The sequence below is a fragment of the Quercus lobata genome, chromosome 8 (assembly GCF_001633185.2).
Source record: "Quercus lobata isolate SW786 chromosome 8, ValleyOak3.0 Primary Assembly, whole genome shotgun sequence".
Lineage (NCBI taxonomy): Eukaryota > Viridiplantae > Streptophyta > Magnoliopsida > Fagales > Fagaceae > Quercus > Quercus lobata.
In genome coordinates this window covers 38,048,177-38,065,098 of record NC_044911.1, presented here as the reverse complement: position 1 = coordinate 38,065,098, position 16,922 = coordinate 38,048,177, and the positions used below count along the sequence as shown (strand labels likewise).

The window sequence follows — 16,922 nt, the reverse complement described above, 5'->3', positions numbered from 1 at the left end:
TGGTGATCTCCTGGCCTCTTTGGGCGGGAAAAAGGGCGTGTTGTTTACCCTAGAAAGTATAAAAGATTTTCTAGAGATGGATCCGTCTCTCCAGTTCTATACTTAAGAGTTTTAGTGCGTGTATCCAGGGTTCATCCGAACTTCCGCCCAAATTCAAGTCTATCTCAAGCACATATAGCCCATCCGAAGCGTAATTCTCTTTTTATGTAAGTTCCCTACCTCTATTAACTCACGTTTTTTCTTTTCTGGATTTATTTCTCGTTAGCTCCCTTTCTTTTCCGTCGCGGGTTAGGTTTGTTTTAGTAAATGGCGAAGGCGGCTAAATTGAGATTGAGGAAGTTGGTTGATACTGAAGAGGCGATGAATAAGTTCATCGTTGATTATAGGATTCCCCCCAACGTAAGGCTGGAACACTGTAAGATGGGGGAATGGCACATTAAGAGGGGGACGGGCGCGGTTGTGATTCCCGTCCTCGCCTTTGTAGAGGGGGGTATGAGAATCCCCATGGGACCAGTGACAAGGGGTTACCTTAGGCATTTCCGTTTAGCCCCTACCCAGTGCGCCGGCAATGTTCTTAGAATTTTGGGTTGTGTGGATGCTTTAAACGAGAAGATGGGTTTAAGACTGACCCACCATGATGTAAACTGGTGCTATAACCTCCAAAAATTGAAAGGAAAAACCTACTACATGAGGTCGAGGGATGATAGGATTCGGTTGATCCAGTGCCTCCCTGATTCCAACAAGGAACTGAACAAGGATTTTCTTATCGTCTCCGGGGAGTGGCATGATGGCGATCCATGCCCCGTAGTAGAAGGAGAACCAGGTGGGGTATTAGGAATGGAAGAGGGATAACCCTTTAAACCATTCTAAACTAACTTCCTTTGATAACTAACTATGCATATATGTTTGTTGTTTTTGTAGATGAACGCGCCTATAAACGGCATTTTCATTTAGTCAATCAGGCAGATTTGGAGACCGTTTTACAAGCGGCAGTTTTTGTGAATGACAGTGATGGCCAAGTTCGTGCAGCTCACAAAATACTAGGGTACCCTCCGGTTCAGAAGTCGTTCGGGAACGCGAAGCACGTGATCAGTGCCCGCCGTCCTTGGCTTCCAAAGATTACAGTGGTAGAGAAGGGATTCCTGATCTCGCAGGAGCCAGTTGTCCCCAAGAACATCCCCCTGGTGGGCCCCTCCTCGTCCCATCAAGCAGCAGAGGACGAGGGTGAGCCAGATCAGCCGGAGGAAGGGTTCGGGGTGTTCGATTTAGTCTACCAATCCGAGGACCCTCCGGGTGACCTAGGTGACCCAGCCTTGTCCGAGGCGGAATTATCATTAATAGGCACCTCTTCTCAAGCCGAGATGGGAGTCAAAAGAATACCTTTAACCCCCCTTCTCCAACTCCTCGAGGACCAACCAGGGACGGACACCCAAGAGGCACCACAATCCAATGCTCCTCCCCCTCCAGCTCGGCCCCTCACAATCCAAACCAGGTCGTCCTCCACCAAGTCCCAACCACAATCCACCCGTCACGAATCTCCCACCTCCTCCCAACCAGCCCGGTCTCCTCGACCTGAAGGTGCTGATTCCAAGAGAAAGAGGAGCCCCAAGGGCAAGGACATCGTGGATGAGAGAAAATCCCACCCTTCTAAGGAGAAGGATGAGACTCCGCCCACAAAGCAACTGAAGATCGGACCCCAAGGCAGAGGCAAAGGACCCGCGGTTCAAACCTCTCAAGGAAAAGGAAAAGGAATTGATTCCCAATCCTTACCGAGCGCCTGGCTTCCTGCCCCAATGCTTCACGGGGGTCCATTACTGGAAACTGCTTCTCTGAGGGACCTTGGAGACGGCGAGGGTGGATACGTGGCAGATGCATTAGGGAGAACCATGTTACTCCCTAATGACATGGAAGAGCTGAAGAGAATGAGGATGCAGGAGGTTTTTCTCAGTACTAAGAGATACTTGGGCATGGTAAGATTTCTTGGAACTTAACACTTTACTAATTCTCATCACCAGTTTGTCACTTACTACATGTTCATCTTTCTTGACAGGCTCTCCAGGCAACCTATAGGATGGAGGACGAAGTGCATGAGAGGAGTAAGGTGGCCGAGAATGAACGCAAGAGGCGTATAACGACCTCAAAGACTCTCGAAGCTTCTGAGAAGGAACTTGCCAAAGTCAAGGGTGACTTAACGATGACTACTCGCGAGAGGGATAACGTCTCGGCGGGCCTTATTAGCGCCCAAAAACAGGCCAAGGACCAAACCAAGCGCGCAGTTGAAGCCGAGGACCAGCTGCAAATAGCCAAAACTCTGATCGAGGATTTAAATAAGCAGCTGGCCATGGCTCTGCACGAGAAAGGAGTGGCAGAGTATGCCCGTGATGAAGCCGTAAGGGCAAAGCAAGAGGCCGAGTTTGCCAGGAATGAGGCGGAGGCTGCCAAGAATACGGCCGAGGACGATGGTTACAACATGGGAGTAGCCGAAACCCAGGCCACCCTTAAGGCGCGGATCCCTGGTGTGTGTAGGTTTTATTGCTCCTAGGTTTGGGAGGAAGCATTGAAGCGAGCTGGAGTGGATGCCTTGTCTGATTTGTGGAAGGCGGAGAGCATATTCTACCCGGCGGCCATCCGTGAGGCCACTTCGACCAGCCCCATGGCTACCCGTGATCAACCCGAGGAAGAGATCCCTCCGCTGGAAGACTTGCAGGCCAGCGGTTCTTCTAGCAAGGCACCCAAAGAAGGAGAACTTCAGGACGTGACAGTGATATCCCAGCACACAGATTCTGAGGTACCTAAAGAGGTTGCTGAGCCCGTGGTTGGCATTCAGGTGCCTAATACAGAGGAACCCACCACACTTGCGGAGTCGCCACAGGCCACTTCCCTTGTTGTGGCTCCCCAGGGTATCAGTGCTGCTCCTGTTCAGCCTTCCCCAGAAGGGACCATCCTTCCAGGCACCGAAGCTGAATCTGCTCCCATCTCCCAAAATGTTACTGACAAAAAAGCAGAGAAGTAGAAACCTTCATTGGGCTTTTTGTATTCACTTCTATTTGAACGATTAACCTGTTCCTTTTCCTTTCACAAACTTCCTAATTTATTGACGGTTTACAAGCATTTGAACAGGTATATATGAAATTTTGTTTTTCCTTATTCCCTCTGATTACATCGTTAACCGCCCTCGTTGATGCGCACTATTTGCCTACGAACTCTGCGCTGATTTATTTTACTATGTACAGATAGCTATGTATGTAATACATTTATCATCATGTTCCCCGAACCCTAATTTACTTGCGCCCACAGAGGCCTTAGATTTACTCCTAACCTTCGTCTCACGAAGATATAAGCACCATTTTTGACGTTACGCATAATAACTAAAACCTGCTTAGTGCCTGGTTTTCTTCATCCACGTAGTTGGTTTCCCCATAGGCTTGAATCCGAGGACCATGTAATGCCTTGGTTTTGTCCAAAACCTAGTTTTCCACATCCAGGTAGTTGGTTTCCCCTGAGGCTTGAGTCCGGTGGACTATACAATGCCTTGGTTCTGTCCAAAACCTAGTTTTCCACATCCAGGTAGTTGGTTTCCCCTGAGGCTTGGGTCCGAGGACCATGCAATGCCTTGGTTCTGTCCAAAACCTAGTTTTCATTACATCCGGGTAGTTGGTTTCCCCTGAGACTTGGGTCCGAGGACCATGCAATGCCTTGGTTCTGTCCAAAACCTAGTTTTCATTACATCCAGGTAGTTGGTTTCCCCTAAGGCTTGGGTCCGAGGACCATGCAATGCCTTGATTCTGTCCAAAACCTAGTTTTCCACATCCAGGTAGTTGGTTTCCCCTAAGGCTTGGGTCCGAGGACCATGCAATGCCTTGGTTCTGTTCAAAACCTAGTTTTCATTACATCCGGGTAGTTGGTTTCCCCTGAGGCTTGGGTCCGAGGACCATGCAATGCCTTGGTTCTGTCCAAAACCTAGTTTTCATTACATCAGGTAGTTGGTTTCCCCTGAGGCTTGGGTCCGAGGACCATGCAATGCCTTGGTTCTGTCCAAAACCTAGTTTTCATTACATCCAGGTAGTTGGTTTCCCCTGAGGCTTGGGTCCGAGGACCATGCAATGCCTTGGTTCTGTCCAAAACCTAGTTTTCATTACATCCAGGTAGTTGGTTTCCCCTGAGGCTTGGGTCCGAGGACCATGCAATGCCTTGGTTCTGTCCAAAACCTAGTTTTCATTACATCCAGGTAGTTGGTTTCCCCTGAGGCTTGGGTCCGAGGACCATGCAATGCCTTGGTTCTGTCCAAAACCTAGTTTTCATTACATCCGGGTAGTTGGTTTCCCCTGAGGCTTGGGTCCGAGGACCATGCAATGCCTTGGTTCTGTCCAAAACCTAGTTTTCATTACATCCGGGTAGTTGGTTTCCCCTGAGGCTTGGGTCCGAGGACCATGCAATGCCTTGGTTCTGTCCAAAACCTAGTTTTCATTACATCCGGGTAGTTGGTTTCCCCTGAGGCTTGGGTCCGAGGACCATGCAATGCCTTGGTTCTGTCCAAAACCTAGTTTTCCACTCCTTGTGCGGGATCTTGGCCTTAGGGGAGTTAGCTCCTCAGCCAAGCCCCTAGAGTTTATCCATACGGTTAACGTTACAAGGTACCTAGTTTACTCTTTACAGGGGACCTTGGCTTTAAGGGAGTTGGCTCCTCAACCAAGCCCCTAATCAAGAAACGTAGTTCCTAACAAAACTTTATACTAGAACTCTATAACCAACGGTTAGATAATCGAAGAAACTCTATCGACCCACTTCCTATGCCAACACACAAGCACTCCCTACAGACGGCGCCAATTGTAAGGACGCGTTTCGTGGCGGACCGTAACAGTGTCGGGTTCGCGCGTGAAAAGGCCCCTAACAATATCATTTATAGAGCGTGGGTTTGGAAGGCTAGGCCTTGGTTGATAGGCGGTGGGTTTTTCGCGGTGTTCGTACCAGTTTAAGTTTTCCTACACCCCTGGAGTCTTTCTCCTGGAGGTGGGCTGGGAGGCTCAGGTTTCTGGCCATTTTTCCCAACCCCCTTCTTTTGGCGCGCCTTCCTTTTTATTATATAGTCCGTTTTGGCTGATCCGGACCCTCCACTTGTAGGTCAGGCAGGAGCTTGTTTCTGTATCCATCCCATCAGCTGTCCTGTCTAACTTTTTATTAGTTGCATGGATCGACGTTCGCACCGCCCAAACGTCTTTTCTCATTAACCAGCTCTGGGTATTGGCAGGTGCATTTACTGAAGGGGGTCGGACGCACTTTCTCTGGTCCGAGTTCACACCCTGCTTCCCTATGGGCCCCATTCCGTTCACATCCCTTTGAGGGGGCTGTTTGGGGATTGCCTACACCAAGGTGTTGGTCTTCCTGTTGAAGCTATGGAATGCCGAGGACAGGGTAAGTTCTCAGCCGTTCCCCTTGCTACCTCGGCCACTGAGCATTTGTCTTCGGCAAGGTACCTCCTCGGCACGGGCCCTGGGCCCAGATAGAGTTTGGGCCGGACTGCAGAACTCTCGGACCCACATTTAGCATGAGTGATATATGCTTAGTAACTATTTAATCCTAAGTAAATTAGTTTAAAAGTCAAGTTATAAGACAAAATGCTTAATTAATGGTATGGTATATAAGTTACAATAATGTAATACCTATGTTATATATATTTATATGTATGTGGTAAATAGGCAATCAAGAGGTGGATATAGTGGTAATTTCACCTATACATGCAACCAATTGAAATTCGACACATGTTATCCTCTTAAACCCAAAGACCAACACTTGGACCACTCTTGTTAGGACACTTGCCCTCCTTGCCATGCATGTGAGACATGTAGCAATGCAATTAATAACCACCTAACCGCACCCCACTAATCTCCTAGTCGGCCATTCATAGAACCAAGACCCCCTTGACTTCTCTTGTCTCACTAAAAGAATTAGAAAACTCAAGCTCTTTCCCTCTTATACCCACAAGTCTAGCAGCAAGGGGGTTAATTTCTTCAAGTTTTCTCACTTTGTTGCTCTTAAAGACTAAAGCTAAAGTGATTCTTGCTCTATCACTCCAAGAACCCGTGCCTAGGGTAAGGGGAAAATCTAATTATTTTATTCTATTGTCCATTTAAACTTAAGTGATTGTTCTATGAATTTGTCTATGGGTGTGTTGGATTCTAGAGACTATTGATTGCCCAAATATTTATTGAGTTATTGTTTATGCTTGCATGTGCTCTTAGATGATAGACTAAGATATAATCAGTTATAGGTAAGTGTTAAAATGAGTAAAATGACTAAATGAACTTTTGGAATTTATAATTGAGGTGCTAAATGTGTAGTTGATTCAGTAATTGAAGCTTATTGAGAGACAGTTAATAGGCACTTCATAAACTTGTTAAAAGTTGCACTCATCGGTTAACCTAGTTGGTTATTCTAAATCCTGTATTTCTAGAATAGCTATGGTTAAAAGGTTTGTGGGAAATTATTATATAATATATCTATTAAGTGAGTATTAAATTTCATATGAAAATACCATCGTTTGAAAATTGTTTGTGAATTTACAAAAAAATGTTGCAAAGCTAACACTTTGACAGATTCTGTGTTCAAACATGATAAATTATGCAATAAATTGTATATTGTGAATTTGGATGCTAGGGATATTTCATATGAAAGCTAAGACACTTGTGGTTGTTATCGAATTGGTTTGTAGGGAATTAACCCGAATTCCCAACTTGTGAGAAAAAAAAAAAAAAAAAAAAAAACACACGCTAAAGAAAACAATCACATGCACAAGACAATATTTATGTGGTTTGGCAATTTGCCTACATCCATAGAGTTGCAGGGATTTCACTATTATCAAGAAAAAAATACAAAGTGCGGCTACAGTTTTTCCTCTCTCTCAAAAACACAACAACCACAAACCCTAATCACAAAAATCAGTTTTTACATCCTGCACACAGGATTTACAATGAATTACAAAACGGGCCAAAAAAAATTTTCCCGAGAGTGTTGCCCCTAGACCCCCAAAAAGCTTGTCCATGAGTGCTCAAACTTGGGCTTGTCTACCTAAACCTCTACTCCATAGACTAAACCTTAAAAAATCTCCCATTAAAAATCACACAACATTATTTAAGTCGAGTCAAGTCGTCAAACAAAACTAAACTCCACAAAACTCAACGTTGGTCTCATAATAATTGGATGAGTATAGAAAATAGTGGTGTAATTCTAAGTTGGCTGAATTTCTGTTAGGCGACATTTAAGTTTGCTAACCTATGGGAATTCCTATAAATTATAGAGAAAATATCTCAAGTTGAATATTTTATGATATATGCTACACTTATATAAGTGTGTTCCTGTGTAATTTCAAGATAATGGACTCCTATTAGTAGGCCAAATGAAATTTAGAAAGAGGGTTGACCTGTAGGGAAAAAATTTATAGTAATCTGTAAATGATGAAACTTTAGATAATTTATTCATGAAGTAGGATAATTGGGTTAAGTTGGAATTATGTATGCTAGATAAATGGCATGTGTATTTCATGGATGAATTTTTGTATACCTTGATTCTACTGTTTAGTAGGCAGAGGAAAGATATAAACCTTGTAAATACAGTTTCTATACTAATCTTGAAACAATGTGTGGTAGTTTGTTGAGTTGTAATTACCATGTTGGTTTGTTTTGGATGCCTCAAACATGTTGTGTTGGGTTTAGTAAGGGCTTAGAATAGTTAGTTAACTTGGAGTTAAATCAAAAGTTAAGGATTTTAAGTTAAGTGTTAATTAGCTTTTATTAATTATTTCTAGGAGCATGAGAGCATAGGAAAGGTCGATACACTACTTGAGACTCTTGGTACTTAGCTGCTAATCGAGGTAAAGGACATGCCATAAAAATTAATAGTTCATGTTTTCAGTATGGTATACGTATGTATGTTTTATCAATGCGTTTACTAAACTCAAAATTGATACTCTTTTACAAAAGGATACTATGCTCAAAAATAGTCTTAGCAAGATTTCAATTATGACAGATTTAGAAATCAGTTGTGGATATGTTATGAACTTTAAGCCTAGTAAGGCAAGAGAGAGATTTAAAGATAAAGGCATGATTTATTTTAGAAACAAAGAACAATGTTTTGAGTGTAATGGCCTCGAAGATTGACACCACAATGCCACGAGGGGATAGTGATCCTTGAAGATTGGAAACCTTAGGCCTCGAGGGGTTTTATTCCCTGAAGACCGACAACATTTTAGGCCACTAGGGCTGTATTCCCTAAAGACATGGCAACCTAGGCCACGAGGGGATTGACAGATCTTTAAAGAGTGGGAAGCAGTGGTGCCACAAGAGGATCTTCAGATCTTTGAAGATTGGCAACCATTAGTGCCACGAGAGGATCTTCGAATCTTTGAAGACAAGCAACCCATTAGGTCACAAGAAGCCAAATTTCAAAGATAAAGTACAGTTACACGTTTTTGTACATATAGCTAGTTTTGTATAGTATCCCTGCTATTTTGTATATATATATAGCAAAAGTGATGTATAAATAGTATCCCGCTATATTAGGATGATTTTGTCCATACTATATTATGGTTTTGTATAAACAGTTTAAAGATGCTCTGATTACAATCACTTCCTGTAGACAGACAAGCTTATCCGTGTATTTTGAGTTGATGAGGAGTATGTCTTATAATGTTATAGAAATTTCCAAGTAGGAATCAATAGAGTAGCGAAGTATAATTTGTTGACTTATTAGTTGTACTAAGATTATAGAAATAATAAAAAATAAATTATACTCCTTGTAGTTGGTTCATGTTAATATCAAACTTGGTATTAGCATGCTGGTCCATCTCAGATAGGGGTGTGACATTTTGTGTGTGCATGGTGCATTAATATAGTTGTTAGGGTTAATGAATATTCTTTTTTGGCCATCAAATATTGTTGTTCAAATTATGTACCTTTGTTTAATTGTGAATCCTATGTTAATGCAATATTCAAATTGTGTACTTTTGAATAATAACTTTGAAACTTAAAAATTTTAATTGTATCAAAGAAATTGAGAAAATATAATGCATAATAAAAATAGTTAGAATAACATGACCATTTCATAAAATAAGAATATCAATAAAAAACATATAAAATTATAAAATTATATATTTGTAAAAATAGAGTGATGGAAATTACTTTTTGAATTTTTAGGGAGAACAAACTATTTAGAATAAAATTTAGAGAGAAAAAATACATATTAAGTATAAGTTTGTGATGAGTTTTGATTATCATAAAATATTTTTTTAAGAAAATGAAGAATTTGAATAATTTATTTAATTAAAATTATACACACTCCCACACACACCCACACATATATTTATTTTGCTTGAATGTATAATTAACTTCATGCAATTCATTTAAAAGTAACAATGTTAAAATAAATGAGTAATTTCTCTAAAGATTAGATTTGCATATTCATAGCCTTAAGGCTTAGAAAGACTTTCACTTAAATTTAGCTAGACCGAAGTGGATTGAAATGCTACGTTAATGTGGTTCAACAAAAATGTAGCAATAATAAATATTATGCTTAAGATTTTAGATATTATGAGTTTGATATCTATATTTTTTTTCAATAAATTTGGATTTAAAATAGGTACTTTCAACCCAAACATATTGTTTCCTTAAATGTAAGTGCATAAAAATGGACCGAAGTGGATACAAATAGACCAAATGGAACAAAGTGGACCGAATGGACATAATATGGCAGAATCGGAATAAGGTGGACCGAATAAGAATCAATGGACAGAGTAGGACCGAAGTGGACATATGGATTGAATATGAACAAATAGGACAAAATTGGACCGAATAGGATCATAGTGGACCAAAAATAGCACTGATGTCAACTGAATAGGACTGAAATGGACAAAATAGACCAAAATGAGACCAATGTGGACTGAATAGAACTAAAGTGCACTGAATGGACTGAATATGACTAATCTGGACTGAAGTGGATAAAATTGGACCAATTGGACCCAATAGGACCAATGTAGACCAAATATAACTAAAGTGGACCGAAGAGGGCAAAATGGATTGAATAGGACTGAAGTGGATTGAATATGATTTTTGAATATTTATCATTTTTATTGCATTTTTAGGACTCCTATTTCTAATTTATAATCTCTATGTTGATTATATTTTTTAACTCAAAAGTAAAGAGTTTAATCTATATATAATAAAATTTCATAATTTTCAACCCAAAAAGTAAGGGGAAAAAAAAATTTTGAACTAAATTTTAAAAAGGCAACTTACAAAAAGAATTAATTTAAGGGGCAAATTAGTCCAAAATGGGCCGAAGAGGATTGAAATTGACTGAGTGGATCAAATTAGACCAAAATGGACTGAAGTAAACCTAATTGGATTGAATAACAATAGTTTAATTTTTAGGGAGAACAAATTATGTTCAACAAATTTTAGAGAATAAATTATACATTATATTTCAATTACAAAATAATTATTTATCCTTATGCATTACGTGAGTCTGCAACTAGTAATTGTAAAAGCAATAGCCAAAAAACCTCATCACAAAGTTAAATAATGTCAAAGAGGTTTTTAGTGCACATCTTTTTCTTTAAAAAAAAAAAAAATGCTAATTTCACCCAAAATTTTTTCCCTAAATGGTAATAATTTTCATTCTTTATAATTCGGCATTTTTTTGGTGAAATAATTTTGTTTATAAATCTTATCACATCCTTTAGGTAATTTTAGGCCCGTTTGGTAATATTATTCTAGTAACGTTGTTTTTATTTTTTAGAAATAGGTGTGGGTGAAAAGTGTGTGAAAAGACGTGTAATATTATTTAAACATTGAAAATTGTTATTTAAACAACAGTAATAAACAGACCCTTTATAATTAGAAATTAAGGGTGTCAATTCAGGTTAGTGTGTCGAGTTTGTGTCGTATCAAGGTAGGGGAATTTGACAAAATGGCTCAACCCGAACTTGAACCATTTAATAATCGTGTTATGATCCTTTAACCCTAACCTGACCTATTAATAAGGCAGGTTAACTTAACCCAACCCACTTGACACGCTTAATAAACAGGTCGTATTAAAACAACTCATTTCAATTTGCATAATATTAAATATAACATCCATCTAGAAATATTTTTTTTTTACATTCCAAAAGTAGTGCATACATTTCAAGTGTTCAACCCATATTCAAAATAATATAGTTCAACAAAAATATAATATCTATCTAGAAATAAGTTCTTTACACCCCAAAAGAAATGCATACACTTCAACTCAAATTCAAAATAATATAGTTCAACAAAAATAAAATAACATAGTTTAACAAAAATATAATATCCTTAGGGTTTGTAAAATTTCAATTTCCAATTATATCCCTTGTAAGTTTTTGTAATTACTCACTTTTCTTTTTAAATTTAAAATATAGGTTAGATATAAAAAGTATTTTACAAATCTAAAATAAAATGAATATTTATTTGTTATACTAGTTAAATGTGTTGTATTAAATGGGTCATTTTGGGTTGATACAAATAAATTGGCATGCCAAACGTGTCTATTGTGAGGGTTGACCCACTTATGATACGTTTCTTATCGTGTCGCTTTCAGGTTGACTCGTTTATTATTCATACCCACTAAGACTTAACCTTAACCTGCAAAAATTCATATCGGGTTCGTGTCATGTTCGCGAGTTGGGTTGAACATTGACACACCCCTATTAGAAATGTCGCAATCTGTAATTAGGATAAATGAAAATTATTATTATTATTTTTTGTAAAAACGGGAGAATTTTGTAAATACATTGGCAAAAAAAAAAAAAAAAAAAAAATTGAAAACAAGCAAATACATACATTGGCAGTTTTGTAAAATACCCGAAATTTATGTACTTGAATTAAATGCACACATACCAACGGCTATATCACCCTCTCTCTCCACGTATCACTTTTGTAAAAACCCCAACGGCTATGTCACCCTCTCTCTCCACAAGTCCCAGAGGTCTCTCTATGTTCTCTCAGCTCTCTCATATTGATACCCCCAAACCCCCAAGATTTTCATTTCTCTTCTCTCTCTCTGAAATTTTCTCTCTTCGAAATTCTCTCTTAGCCCTAGGGTTTCAACTTAATGATAAGGTTCAGATATTTGTGAACACGAAGAGATTTCAAGGCCTTCGAGTTAATCAAAATGTGAGTATTTCTCATTCTGCTTTTTGGGTTTTGTTTGATTATTATTTTTTTTTTCTTTTTTGGTTTCTTCTAGGTTTTTTATTTTTATTTTTTTGAATTTGCGGAGGAAACCCTAATTAGGGTTTTTTAATTTAGGGGTGAAATGGAGGGGTTTTGGTTCTACGTGTTCAGTTTCTTTAGGTTTTTGTGGTTTCTGTTACGCTAAACCCTAATTGCGGTGGGTAATTTGTTTGTTTGGAACCCTAACCCTAACTTTTTTTTTTTTTTTTTTTTTTTTTTTTGTGTTTTGTGTGTTCAAGATTGATTGGTTGCGCTGGAGTGTGAAGTTTGGGTCGAACTTGGCTTCTGGGCTTTGTTAAAGCTGGTTTGTATGTGAGTTTTTTTGGTTTGTATGACTTTTATTTTAATGTCACATTGTATCGTCAGTTTCATTACCATCCTTCAACTTTTTTTTGATAGAGCATCTTTCTACTGTTCCTCAAAAGCAATTTATGTTGTTCATTAAAAATTGAGATGGGTCATTTTATAAATGATTTTGAAAGTCAATTTCTTCGATCTTATTAGAGAAATTAAGTTGCTACTTTTCAAGGCGTTTGTTGCACCATGTTTGGCATCTAGTTCATTTTGCTTGACTCTTTATTCTTGTTATCTTTTGCTTTTCTATTTTTATAATTTTTTTAAGGACACATTTCACATTTCGATTTGTATTCTTTTAATTTGAGACTGGATTGTGTGTATTGTCAGTCTGCATTATCTGGATTTATGTATTTGTATGGGTTTGATTTAATGGGGTTCACTTGTGGTGTTTTAATTAAGGCTAATTTGATTTTTTTCTCTTTTCAATCATACATACGATTTGTTATAAGGATTTATCTTTGTATGTATTTGTTGGATTCTACTAAAATATAGTAGTTCTAGTTCATTTTATTTGTTCTGTCATTCTTAGGACATGTTAAAATTCTATTCCTCATAAGTCTATAGAAACTGGCATTTTCTTTTTGGGTCCTTAGTAGAGGTGGCTGAGTTTGATATAGTGATAAGCTCTCTTTTCTCATCGTTGTCTCTTGCAATCATAAGAAATATACAATTTTGGGCTTTTTAAATTCTTTATAATACTTGGGCTGCTTTTCTTAGGCTTTGGTGGACAGCCATAAAATCAATGTACCATCTGGTGAGGGTTTGAAATTTCCCTAGCAATTATTTTTCCTCTGTCTTGTCTTGTTTAATTTTTTCTCACTCAATCCAAATATGGTAATGCCTCTTATTGTTGTGGGGCAGGTAAATTAACAAAGTATGTAACCATCATTACGAGAGAATAATAATACAGGTTTTTTTTGCTTTATCCTGTTATGATTTTCATGGGTTGGGCTTTTTTGGAATGTGGATCGAACTTATGTCTCTAGAATTGCATCATGGTTTGAGCGCTGATTGACTTGTTTCTTTATAAAGGGAAAAAAATTTAACTTTTGATTAAGTTATGTTGTCATTTGTAATAATGAAATAGGATGGTTGCATTTGCTGGTTTGATATGTGATGCAAAGATGTGCAGCTTGTAATGGAAGTTGCGAAGGAACCCATTTCTTCATTATGTTTCAATTATCTATATATATATTTTAAAGATTTTGATTTATTGGGTATTAATTTCTTTAGTTCAATTTATAATTGATTTCTTTAATACTGTGTGTATATTGATGATATGTTTGGTGTTCTAATTGAGTTTACAATCAGGTTTATGATCAAAGTTCACATTAGTTATTGTTGCCTGACTCAGGGAATGAAGATATCATTTTTGCGTCTTCAGGAAAGGAGGTCCAGTGTTTTGATGTGCATATGGTAATCCTTTCTCATATATAACCTTTTGGCTTTGCCTATTATTTATTTATTTTGGTTTTAACTAATATTATGCTTGTGCATCAGTATGAGGTTTAGTGTAAAGTTTAGAACTTTATATATAGCCTAGTTTGTCATGATTATGTACTCTTAGTCACTGATTTACAGTAGATTTGTCATTGTTACCAACAAACTTTTTTATTTATTTTTGGGTCTTTGGGAGGCCACCTCATAGAAGCCACTGCAGAGTTATAGTTACAATAAAGAGGAGATAAATCAGGTAGGCATTTTTAGTGATGCTTTTTAAGATTTTAATTAGATTTTTTGGCTGTATGTTACATTTTGACCCATGTATCTGTATGTTACTGCTGTTTTAATGTTAAAACAATGCCATGAAGTTCTACTACTCACATGGAATAGTACTTTTTTTTTTTTAATTATTATTTTTTTTTTTATGAATCATGGAATGATTTATACACCTTCATCATAAGTTGTAACCATTTTTTTTTAATTAAAAAAAATTGTGATATGAATTCCCAGATCAAAATACTGCCCCAATTATGTCTTGCAACTCTTCTTTATATTTTCCTTCTATTCATATAATTTAATATAAATATCATTTTCAGTATGTGCAGCTACAATATTATGTCTTTTTCTATTTTCATTTATTCTGGCTCTATATTTAAGTATTAAGCTCTAGAACTACTTCTAGGCCTATTTAATGCTTAAACATATTAATCATATATTAATCAATTCATACTAAGATCTCTTAAACTAATCTTACTTATCAAAAAAAAAGATCTCTTAAACTAATCTTGTTTCTGTTTTTGCAGATTGCATGAAGTCGTCTTTTCTTGGTGCTGTAGATGATGGTGGTGATGTTAAGGTACTTATGATGTTTTGACTCACTGGATCGTGGGTGGCAAGAGTAGGGTGGTTCAGGGGAGACAATTGCCCTCTGCCCCACAAACAAAAAAGAAAAAAAGAAAAAAAAAATCATGTCCTTCTAGAAAAACCTATGAAAAACATATTTGATCCACCCCAAACAAGTCTTGCCTTGCCCCAACTAATAGTAAGAATCATGTTGCATCACCCACATTTCTTGAGAATCTGTTAGAATTATTATTCGGGTTTTGAGATTATGATTTGCCATATTTTTTTCATGGAAAATCATATAATCTAGGCTTTTGATTGAGAGGAATTAATCAACAAAAGCACACTCTCACTGTGTTTCCAATTGGGATTTTTCTCATCTCTTTCTCTTTCCCTTACTGTGTGTTTGGGTAAAAAAAACCTTTATGGGAGGAGCTAGAATTTTAGAGACAGAAATCCTAGGTCTCTTCCACACTTACCCTATCAAAATTCACTGTTTCACATCCACCCACACTTATGCTATCAAAATTGACATTTTCAACAAGGCAAAGGGCTGAGTTTTCAAAGAGAAACTCCACCCACACTTACGCTATCAAAATTCACATTTTCAAAGAGAAACTCCACAATGTCCACAGTTATTAACCCATAGATATTGAATTCTAATTTGAATGTAGAGATTTGGCACATGAGTATATGTTTGTGCAGTACAAATTTGATGCAATATTTGCAGCTCATGTCCAAGCTTATGAAATTATAGGTTTTCTTGTCTTCTTCACTTAATTTGAGTGGTTGGTTAAAGATTCAAGTATAATTAATTATGCGGGTGATAAATCATGTCTAATATAGTGTGTTTTTATTGAGTTTATGACTTTATGCTGAGGTCGTTGTACTATTGTAGAATTTGAGCAGCAAAAAATGTATAAAGGTGCAATTGGCTAAAGAGTGGTCAAGGTAACTTTTTTATATATATCTTCAAATAAATATCACTTTTGATGATGGGAGAAATCTTATTAAGAATTATACCATATGCATATCCATTTTAACAGAAATTTTGTTTAGTGTGTTTCCATCCTGGTTTGGTTTCAGGGTTTTGCAACTAAGAATTTGGCAAAGTAACTTTTGGATTAAAAATTTATAAATTGAATATAATAGGCTAACCATGCTAATAAAGCTTAAACTATATACTAGTAATTCAGGTAGAAGTTGCTCCTTGATGCAATGACTTTAGCATGTATTATAAATAACTTTAATGTTGTTACACTTGCTAGCTGTTCCCTTTGTACAATTTCATGTGTTCTGGTTTTGTGATGAGAACTGTCCTAGCTCCTTAATTTTTTTGTTAGTTTCTTGCTTTTAATGCAACTTGGTCATCCTGTGTTGGCAGAACTGTAGATACATGTGACCTTTCTTGGATTTCATTTCTGTTTGTGGGGAATGTGGAGTTCGGTAGCAGGCTTATTATATGGCGCGCTATGTTTGCCAGTTGCTATACTGCTAATGGTTATGCTATATTTCACCGGCTTTGTAGAATGTGTGTAAATGAAGTAGTGGATGCCTTACAATGATTTATTTCCTGATCTATATGAGAAACCTGTATGCCTTTATCAAATCCAAGGAATTGTAAATCTATGTAAAAGTCTGATGTTTGGAATTTTTTTGCCCTTGCTTGAACTTATTCATTGATATTCTCTTCTCTGTGTTCTTTCTTGCTCTTTAATCACTTGTTTATTTTTAAATAGATAGTTGCTTATTTTTTAATTTATATTTTTATAACAGAAGCTCGGATTGTCTGTGATTTGTCAGGTTAAATTTTTGGGTTTGGTATAATTCCTGCAGCCTTCTGCGATGTGATGCAATTCCGGCTTTTTGAACTTAGGCTGATTTTATTTTTTCTTGTTTCTCAATCTTACATCCTTTTATGTAGCACTCTTCCTTCTTGCAATTTATTCTTGTCTAAGTTGGAGCTTGGATTGTTTGTATTTTCAGTTTGCTCTTTCTAGAAATCAATGCTTTACTTCGATACATGCTTGTACATTC

The 16,922-nt window shown here is 37.4% G+C and overlaps 1 long non-coding RNA gene across 2 annotated transcripts; it reads left to right on the top strand.

Moving 5' to 3' along the window:
* The first annotated feature begins 12,006 nt into the window (after window positions 1–12,006).
* Window positions 12,007–16,564, top strand: LOC115958494. 2 transcript variants are annotated; one of them, XR_004084546.1, is made up of 5 exons: window positions 12,007–12,182; window positions 12,482–12,554; window positions 13,954–14,015; window positions 14,846–14,898; window positions 16,270–16,564. It is a non-coding gene; the product is annotated as an uncharacterized LOC115958494 (long non-coding RNA). The 2 variants fall into 2 exon arrangements; XR_004084545.1 differs by having other exon boundaries at window positions 14,846–16,564.
* Window positions 16,565–16,922: the final 358 nt, after the last annotated feature.